Source organism: Chrysochloris asiatica, unplaced genomic scaffold (genome assembly GCF_000296735.1).
Source record: "Chrysochloris asiatica unplaced genomic scaffold, ChrAsi1.0 scaffold00001, whole genome shotgun sequence".
NCBI lineage: Eukaryota > Metazoa > Chordata > Mammalia > Afrosoricida > Chrysochloridae > Chrysochloris > Chrysochloris asiatica.
The window spans coordinates 5023851-5032433 of record NW_006408519.1 but is presented as its reverse complement, the minus strand read 5'-3'; the positions used below and the strand labels follow the sequence as shown (position 1 = coordinate 5032433).

General features: G+C 41.5%; 1 pseudogene; it reads right to left on the bottom strand.

The window, feature by feature from the left end:
• Positions 1-6659: 6659 nt before the first annotated feature.
• LOC102815744 lies at positions 6660-7724 on the bottom strand (annotated as a pseudogene).
• Positions 7725-8583: the final 859 nt, after the last annotated feature.

The window sequence follows — 8583 nt, the reverse complement described above, 5'->3', positions numbered from 1 at the left end:
TCTGACTTCCAGTTCTTTGGACTTGAGCCTCTGTCCTGCTGTATTTCCTGCTGTCTGAACTGATGGACTAGGTTAGTTAGCCTCTACAACTACAGGAGGCAGAAGAAGCCTCCAGCCTGACATTTAACCCACAGACTTGAGACTTACCAATTTCTAAAACCACACGAGTCATTTCCTTGAGATAAATATATATAAATAAGTAAATAAACACACACATATACATGTATGTGTGTTGTTAAGTGCCATTGAGTCGATTCCCATTCAGATCGACTCTGTATAGGGTTTCTGAGGAGAAGCTGGTGGGTTTGAACTGGCTCCTAGTTCAGTACTGATCCTTCAGTGGTACACCAGGAGTCTTTCTTTCTTTCTTTCTTTCTTTCTTTCTTTCTTTCTTTCTTTCTTTCTCTCTCTCTCTCTCTCTCTCTATATATATATATATATATATACATACATACATACATACATATACATACTGTTGTTAAGTGCCGTCGGGTTTGTCCTGACTCTGTACAGGGTTTCCAAGAAGTGGCTGGTGAATTTGAACTGCCATCTTTATGGTCCAAACTGACCTTGTGGTCCAGTGCTTATCCAACAGTACCACACCAGGACTCCATAAATACATACACACACACACACTTATATAAACAAGCACCACTGGTTTTACTTCTGTAGAGAATCCAGCCTAAAACAGATAATAATAAAGCAAAGATAATAATACGAGTGTAAGTAAGCTCTACAGATCTGAAGCTCAGTAACAGATTTCATTTTCTAGAGGCCAAGGGAGTAGAACAGATCTCCCATAAATTGGAAGGAGAATGAGAAGCCTTCTATGGGCAGACCCTCCAGAAACAATGCCATTAAGGCAAAAGACAGAAGAGGAGACTGTAAGTAACCTTGAGAAGGAATGGTCAGAGAGGAAGGAGAAAAACTCTTAAAGGTTTGAGGAAGCCAAGAAAACAGCGTTCTGAAAAGGAAGGTGTGGTCATCTGCGCTACATGATGTTGAGAAGTCCAGTTAAATAAAATGTTAAGTGGTCATATGGGCATGTCATCAACACCTACAAATCTTAATCACTACTCTTCCCATATATGTTTTATAGAAAAGCATATATATGACATTGTACTCCCTAGTCTTTCACAAGGGTCTTAAAAAAAGATGCAAGAGTATTTAAACCCACTCTCTGCAATCTCTGACATCCCACTCTTCTTTTGGGGTTGGCCTGACTACTGGAAATGTACTAATAAAGCCAGTTTATCATACATGGTTTTCTTCTTCAATAGAAAAGTGTGATTATCTGACCTCTCAGACTACACACTGGAACTTTGCATGCTAATCACTTGAGATAGCACATGTAAAAGCATGAAAAGTTGTAGGATAAGCACTGGACTGCCAACCACAAAGTCAATGATTCAAACCCACAAGTTGCCCTTCAGGAACAGGGTTGCTAGGAGTTAGAACCAACTCGAAGGCCCACAGCAACAACAGCGCATAGAAAGTGCTTAATAAATGCAAATGAATAAGAATCTTTTCGCAGTTGGACTTGTCAAAGTTCTGACATTTTCTTGTTCCAAATATTGCCTGGTGTTCAGAAAAGATTGTAAATATACCTAAAGAGCCCCATGTGTATATATGTGTGTGGGTATGTATGCCAAAGAATGTGTATATGTGTGTGTCATATATGCCATTTATGACAATTGGCAACATGAAATTGTTACTGACTTGGAGCATTGAGTTATGAATTGATACAGCACAGAAGAAAGCTGAAAGAACACATTTTTAAATGCAAGGTCTAAGTGCTGATTGACATACTTTGTATGATAGTAAGATCTGGCAGGTACATTAACTTGCATTCCTCTGATCTGTACACATCCACACTTGTCTTCTTAGGGTACTTGGTAATAAGCTTCTTTAAAGATCCCTGAGTAAGCACTGAAGATAATATCTGGAGGATGTAGCACTCAGTCCTTTTAGAATGGCTTTTTCCTGCTCCTTTCGTTTTCTTAAGAAAATGTCAGTTTAATCATTTCCTAATGCTTTGATAATGTGTTTCTTTACATAGCTGTAGAACACGCACTTCAGTGTTTCAAAAGCATGAATGTAGATGTTAAAGTGGCAGTTAAATAAGATTACTTTTTCCTAATGAAATAACCAAAGAGGAGTTTAAAGTTTCCTAAACTTGTCTGACATTTTTCAGAGCAAATAATGAAGCCCAGCCCTCAAACATGTCTCTTATTTGAGAGATTAGCATTTCAGTATCATATCTTGCTGGAATATAAATAATAGTTGGGAAAGAGGGAATTGATTCATTTGAGGCAATCTGTCAACATTAGGTAGGTACAGCTTCCAGGTGAGTGAAGAGATCAGTAACATGGGACAATAAAAAGGAGAAGGAAGTTGAGGATAGATAGGATGCGAAGCTGCCCTTGCTGATCCTGATGTGGGGCTGACTTCAGTAGAATTAGCATGGGTGCTAGCAAACTAGCAAAGGTGCTCAGACTTCATGGAGGCAGGTGACAGCCTAAAACACCTACGCCGGCAAATGAGGAACCTACGTAAGAGGTAAGTGGCAGAAACCCTCACAGAGGAACGGTGACTCTATGGTTCTGCTCAATCTCTCCATGCAGATCCATCTCAGTGGCGAGCTCACTTCTCAGTCTGGAGACAATCTCATGGGCTGGGCCAATATTTGTGGCAGGAGAATACAGGTGGGTAAAAAGGAACAAGTCTCTTGATGACCTGTCGGGTGGACAGAGTACAGCAGCAGAATCTCAGAAGAACAGCAAAAAGATGTGGAGTAATGCCCCAGACCCTGTTTAGGGGAAATAGAGGGTCCAGCAACAGGTAAGGAAAGTATCCATTTCTTGGTCAAGTCAGTTGAGGCTCAGAGTAGAGTTATGAGAGTTTACAGATTATGAATCTGCCTTGTCGCCTGCTGTATTCCAGCCCTGGGATCCATGAAAGCTCTGGGATTGAGAGCACACCCTAGAATTTTGAATTCATTGTTAATAGCAGTGGAATTTATTCTAGCCCCCAACAAATATTGGGCCAAAATGCTAAAATACTCCCAGTACTGGCAGGATTCGTCTTGGAAAGGGGACAAGGAAGACTGTCAAAAGGAGCCCTAGTAGCGTAGTAGGTTGTGAGCTGGGCTGCTAACCGCAAGGTCAGCAGTTCAAATCTACCAGCCTCTCCAGGGGAGAAAGATGAGACTTTCTGCTCCCGTAATGATGTACAGCCTCAGAAAGTCTATACAGGAACATCAGAAGTTGGAACCATCTCCACAGCACATCACCACATCACCACCACCAAGCCTGTCATGGAAAGTGAATAGGAATAGGGAAGATAGACACTGGTGTTCTCTTGCATATTTTTATGAACCCCAGAAATTTCCTAGAACAAATAGGGATAAAGCACTGGACCACAAGCTAATTTGAACCACAAGGTCAGTGGTTCAAAGTCACCAGCCACTCCTTAGAAACCTGATACAGGGTCGCTATGGGTCAGAACCGACTCAATGGCACTCAGCAATAACAAGAGAAAGGAAAAGACCTGCATTCCCACAGACTCTCCATATTGTTGGGTCAAAAATCATTAAAATAGTTGAGGCGTAAGTATCTGGAAGCATTAGATTTACATTTCTGGCAATAACAGGACCTCTAAGAAAAGCTTATTTTAGTACTGTTTCTGTGGCTAATGATACAAATGACACCATCTTTCACAGGAGCCATGGAAATAATAGGAGTATGGTCACTTAGTCTGGTTCAGAATTTTAGAAGGGACAATAAAAATGTTTGTTCTTCAGAATGACCTTTGGAAATGGTTATGTATTCAGATTTCCATCAAGGATTCCCTTATACTCTCTGTTTATAAAAGATTATGTAATCACAGCTAAGATTTTCTATTTCAAAAAGTTCAGCAGTCAAATATTGTTAGTTCTCTCTTTATCACCTGTCTCACCTTCTCTAGGATATATTCTGAATTTTTATATCTAGGGCATATGGCCTTTTCCTGGAGTCCTAATGTGGTACTATAGGATAAGTATTGGACTGCTAAGCACAAAATCAGAGGTTCAAACCCACCAGCCACTCCTTGGGAACTTTATAGAGGATCGCTTTGAGTCAGCACTGATTCAGTAGCACTTAACAACAACAGCAAGGCCTTTTTGTAGAGGATGTTGCTGTCGTTTATCTTCTTTCTACTGACTTTCTAAAAGTAGATCTTCCAAAAGATGTGGTCTTGTGTTAGAATGCATAAACTGGTAACCATGACTGGATTATCTACGCCATCACTTCCCTCATCCTTTCTCAGCTGGAAGGAGCCCTGGTGGAGTAGTAGGTTAAGTAGTGTTGGGCAACTAGCCTCAAGGTCAGTGGTTGGAACCCACCAGTCACTCCACAGGCAAAAGATGAAACTGTCTGCTCTGTAAAGATTTACAGTCTCAAAAACCCAAAGGAGGGCTACTCTGTCCTATAGAGTCACAGTGATTCGGAATTGACTGGATGCCAGTGGATTTGGTTTTTTGGTTTGGGTTCTCAGCTGGATATTCATTGTTCACCCTCTGGATCCATTGTTTGCATTTCTTCATTGTGTTCTGTGCCCCAGGATGCTACATCAGCTGGACTTCTTTCTCTCTAGCTTCCAGATTGGTCTGGCCAGAGGCAATAAGAATAGGAGAGCAGAGAGAAGTTAGGTGTTCATTGTTCAGGCTCCCAGTCTACGGAATCATGGTTGTCTTCCTTTAAGGAAGACCAAAGCTTTTGCCAAGTAGCCTGCCCTACAGTCAATCTCATTTGGTCCTACTAACATTTCTCTCCTCTTGCTCCTTCATTCCATGATATGTAGTAGCTTCTGGTTGTCACTAACTCCAGTGTTTCTGCATCTATTTGTCTCCCTTTGACCCTGCCCACACCTTTGAAAGGCTTGCTTCATTAAGTTTTTTTAATCAACTTCTGAGTGTACCATCTGTTTCCTGCTAGGACTCTGAATGATAGTCTGTTCATTTATTTCCTGGCTTCTCAACACTTTGGGGATCTGCTGATTAACCAAAATCACAGACAGAAGATGCAACTCATCCCTGGTTCTCCTAAAAGGTTTGCAAGGCAGTCAGTTACAATTGAGGGTTAAAATGGAACCTGAGGATTATCTGTGGGTTTCAATTATCCTTGTTACCCTCAATCTATCTTCCACAGAGAATTGAGAATTGGCTGTGTCAAGACTAAGTTGACACACATCACAGAGACTATACGGCAGTCTATCTGCTCATTAAGAGTTTTGAGTACGTCCCACTGATCTTCCACTTCTTGCAATGCTTTTGATGTGGGCTTAATTCTGAGTTCTGACAGAGAAAGGGTCTCACATCTGCAGTCTCCAATGCAATCTTCACATGACTGTCAAAATAGCAGCTATTCGTCCTCAGGCTTAAAATGTCAGTTCCAAAAAGGTCAAGGAGCCTCCATAGAAGCATCTATAACATTCTAGCATATACTTCAGATCTTCATTTTATCTTGTACTTTCCTTTAGTCTAATATTTTTGGATATCATATTTCCATGGGACCAATATAGGGCCAAACTGCTGGTGTAGCTCCTTTAGGGTCAGCACTGGACTGCAAACCACAGGTCAGCAGTTCAAACCCACCAGCTGCACCTCAGAACCCTATATAGGGTGGGTCACTATGAGTCGGAACTAATTCAACAATAGCAACAACAATATATGTGGGGCCAGGAAATTCTAAAAACAGAGTAGTAACTCAGTTATATCCTTTCTAAGACCACAAGTCTACCTGCTGTGCTATACAAATAACAATTTGTTGTTGCTGTTAAGTGCTGTGTTGAGTAGATTCCACTATAGGGTTTCTGATAACAATTGTTGTTTGTTGTTATATGGCATTGAGCCAGTTCTGACCCTGTATAGGGCTTCCAAGGAGCAACTGGTGAGTCTGAACCTCTGACCTTGGAGTTCAAACTAACCTTTGGGTCCAGTGCTTTATTCCACAGTGTCATACCGAGAGGCATTATTTAAACCTGAGAAGTATATTGACCCATTTACCTTAGTGAAACTCACTTTTGTTTTTCTTAAAATGTAGGTCAAAATTTACACAAGTAATGTCTTTCATACTCTGCATTTTTTATAGATAGAGAATACAGTTCTTAATCTTCAATTTAGAGTTAGAGTCTTCTCTAATTTAAAAATTCCCTCCAACTCAAAACTTACCTCCATCAAGTTAATTCTGACCCATATCAAACCTGTTTAGGGTTTCTTAGGCTGGAAATCTTTAAAGACTCATCTCTCTCCCATGGAGCAACTGGGGGGCTTGAATGCCATCCTTGAAGTTAACAGTCCAGTGCTTATCCTACTAGGTCAACATAATCAATATCTCAGAATTATATATGTTAAAATTGTTCATCATAAATTTTCTTACATATATTTTACCATAATTTTTTTTGGGGGGAGGGGGGCTGGGTAGTATACTTTATTGATGGTACCTGACAAGACTGGGCTCTCTAAGCCCCTCCCCTTCTCCAGGGAGTCTGGATGGAAACTGTGAGGATGGGAGCTTCTCAGCATGTAGTGGGGGTAGAGCTGGGGTAAGGACTCCCAGCAGCTGAGGGTCTCTCTTTTTTTCTAATGCTGCTGCTGGGGCTGGTGGTCCATGGGGTTCTTATTCCTTGGAGGCCAGGTGGATCATAAGATCCACCACCCTGTTGCTATAGCCTAATTCACTGTCATACCAGGAAATGAGCATGACAAAGTGGTCGTTGAGGGCAATGCCAGCTCCAGCATCAAAGGTGGAAGAGTGGATGTCACTTTTAAAGTCACAGGAGATGACCTGGTCTTCAGTGTAACCCAGGATGCCTTTTAGGGGTCCATCTGATGCCTGCTTCACCACCGTCTGGATGTCATCATATTTGGCAGCTTTCTACAGGCAGCAGATCAGGTCCACGACAGACACATTGGGAGTGGGGACATGGAGGGCCATGCCAGTGAATTTCTCATTCAGTTCAGGGGTACCCTTGCCCACAGCCTTGGCAGCACCAGTAGATGCAGATTGATGCTCTGGGCAGCCTCACGGCCATCACGCTACAGTTCCCCAGAGGGGCCATCCACAGTCTTCTGGGTGGCAGTGATAGCATGGACTGTGGTCATGAGTCCCTCCACAATGCCAAAGTTGTCATGGATGACCTTGGCCAAGGGGATCAAACAGTTGGTGAGGAGGCACTGCTGACAATCTTGAGGGAATTGTCATACTTTTTGTGGTTCACGTCCATCACAAACATGGGGGCATCAGCAGAAGGGGCAGAGATGATTATCCTTTTGGCTCCACCCTTTAAGTGAGGCTCAACTTTCTCCAAGGTTATGAAGACACCAGTGGACTCTACAACATATTCAGCACCAGCATCACCCCATTTGATGTTGGTGGTATTTCACTCTTGGAAGATACCTGGATTGCTGGAGCAGTCTCCTCACTAGCCTCCTTCCATGTCTGCCTGCCCCCCGCAGGCATGGCTTTGCAGGATGTCTATATGGCCATGTCACTTGGCTTTCCACAACAGCTAGGATGAAAGAAGGATCTTCCCCTAGCCAGCAAGTACCTGCCCAGACAACCCTTGTTCACTTTGCCATCTTTCTTACTCCTACCTTCCACTGATAACTGTATTCCAGCTACATTGGACTGTCTTCTCAAATGAGCCAAACTTCCTTTGTCTGGATTGTTCTCTCTGACCATTGTTCCCTTTCACTTTACTCTTAAAACCTCACTTGAATTCAGCATCATTTTATCAAGAAACCTCTTCTTGGGCCCCAAGGCTCCTTCTTTATATATACCCATCAAAAGTTGTTCCATTTCTTCAGTGCACATACCTGTTTGGAATTTTACATTCATTTCTTTCATTATGCACTTTATGGCTATAATCCTCCACTAGACTGTGAGTTCCACAGGCTAACTTTATTTTGCTAATCATTGTATCCTCAGAGAAAAACATGTTGAAATAACTGGATTTTTGCATTAAAAAGAATGATGCTGGACCCCGTACCTCACACCATATACAAAAATTAATCAATGGCCTAAATGAATCAATGGCCGAAATCTAAAAGCTGAGAAATGTAGACGTATTTATGGTCTTGAATTTGACAATTGAGTCTTAAATATCACACCAAAAGCAAAAGCAACCAAAGACAAAATAGATAAATTGGGCTTCATCAAAATCAAAAAATGTTTGGTCATCAAGGACATTATCAAGAAAGTGAAAATACAGCCTACAGAATAGGAGAAATGATTTACAAATCATATATCTGATATGGATGTCTGTTGCATAGCACTGGACTGCAAACTACAAGATCGGCAGTTCAAACCCACCAGCTGCTCCTCAGAAACCCTATTCAGAGTTGTTGTGAGTCAGTACCAATTCAATGGCACTTAACAACAATAACGTATCTGATATGGGTTTAACATCCGTACATTTAAAGAACTTCTATAACTCAACAACAAAAAGTCAACCCAATCTAAAAATGTACAAAGGACTTGATAGGCATTTCCCCAAAGAAAATATACAAATAACCAATAAGAATACAGGGAGATGCTTGAT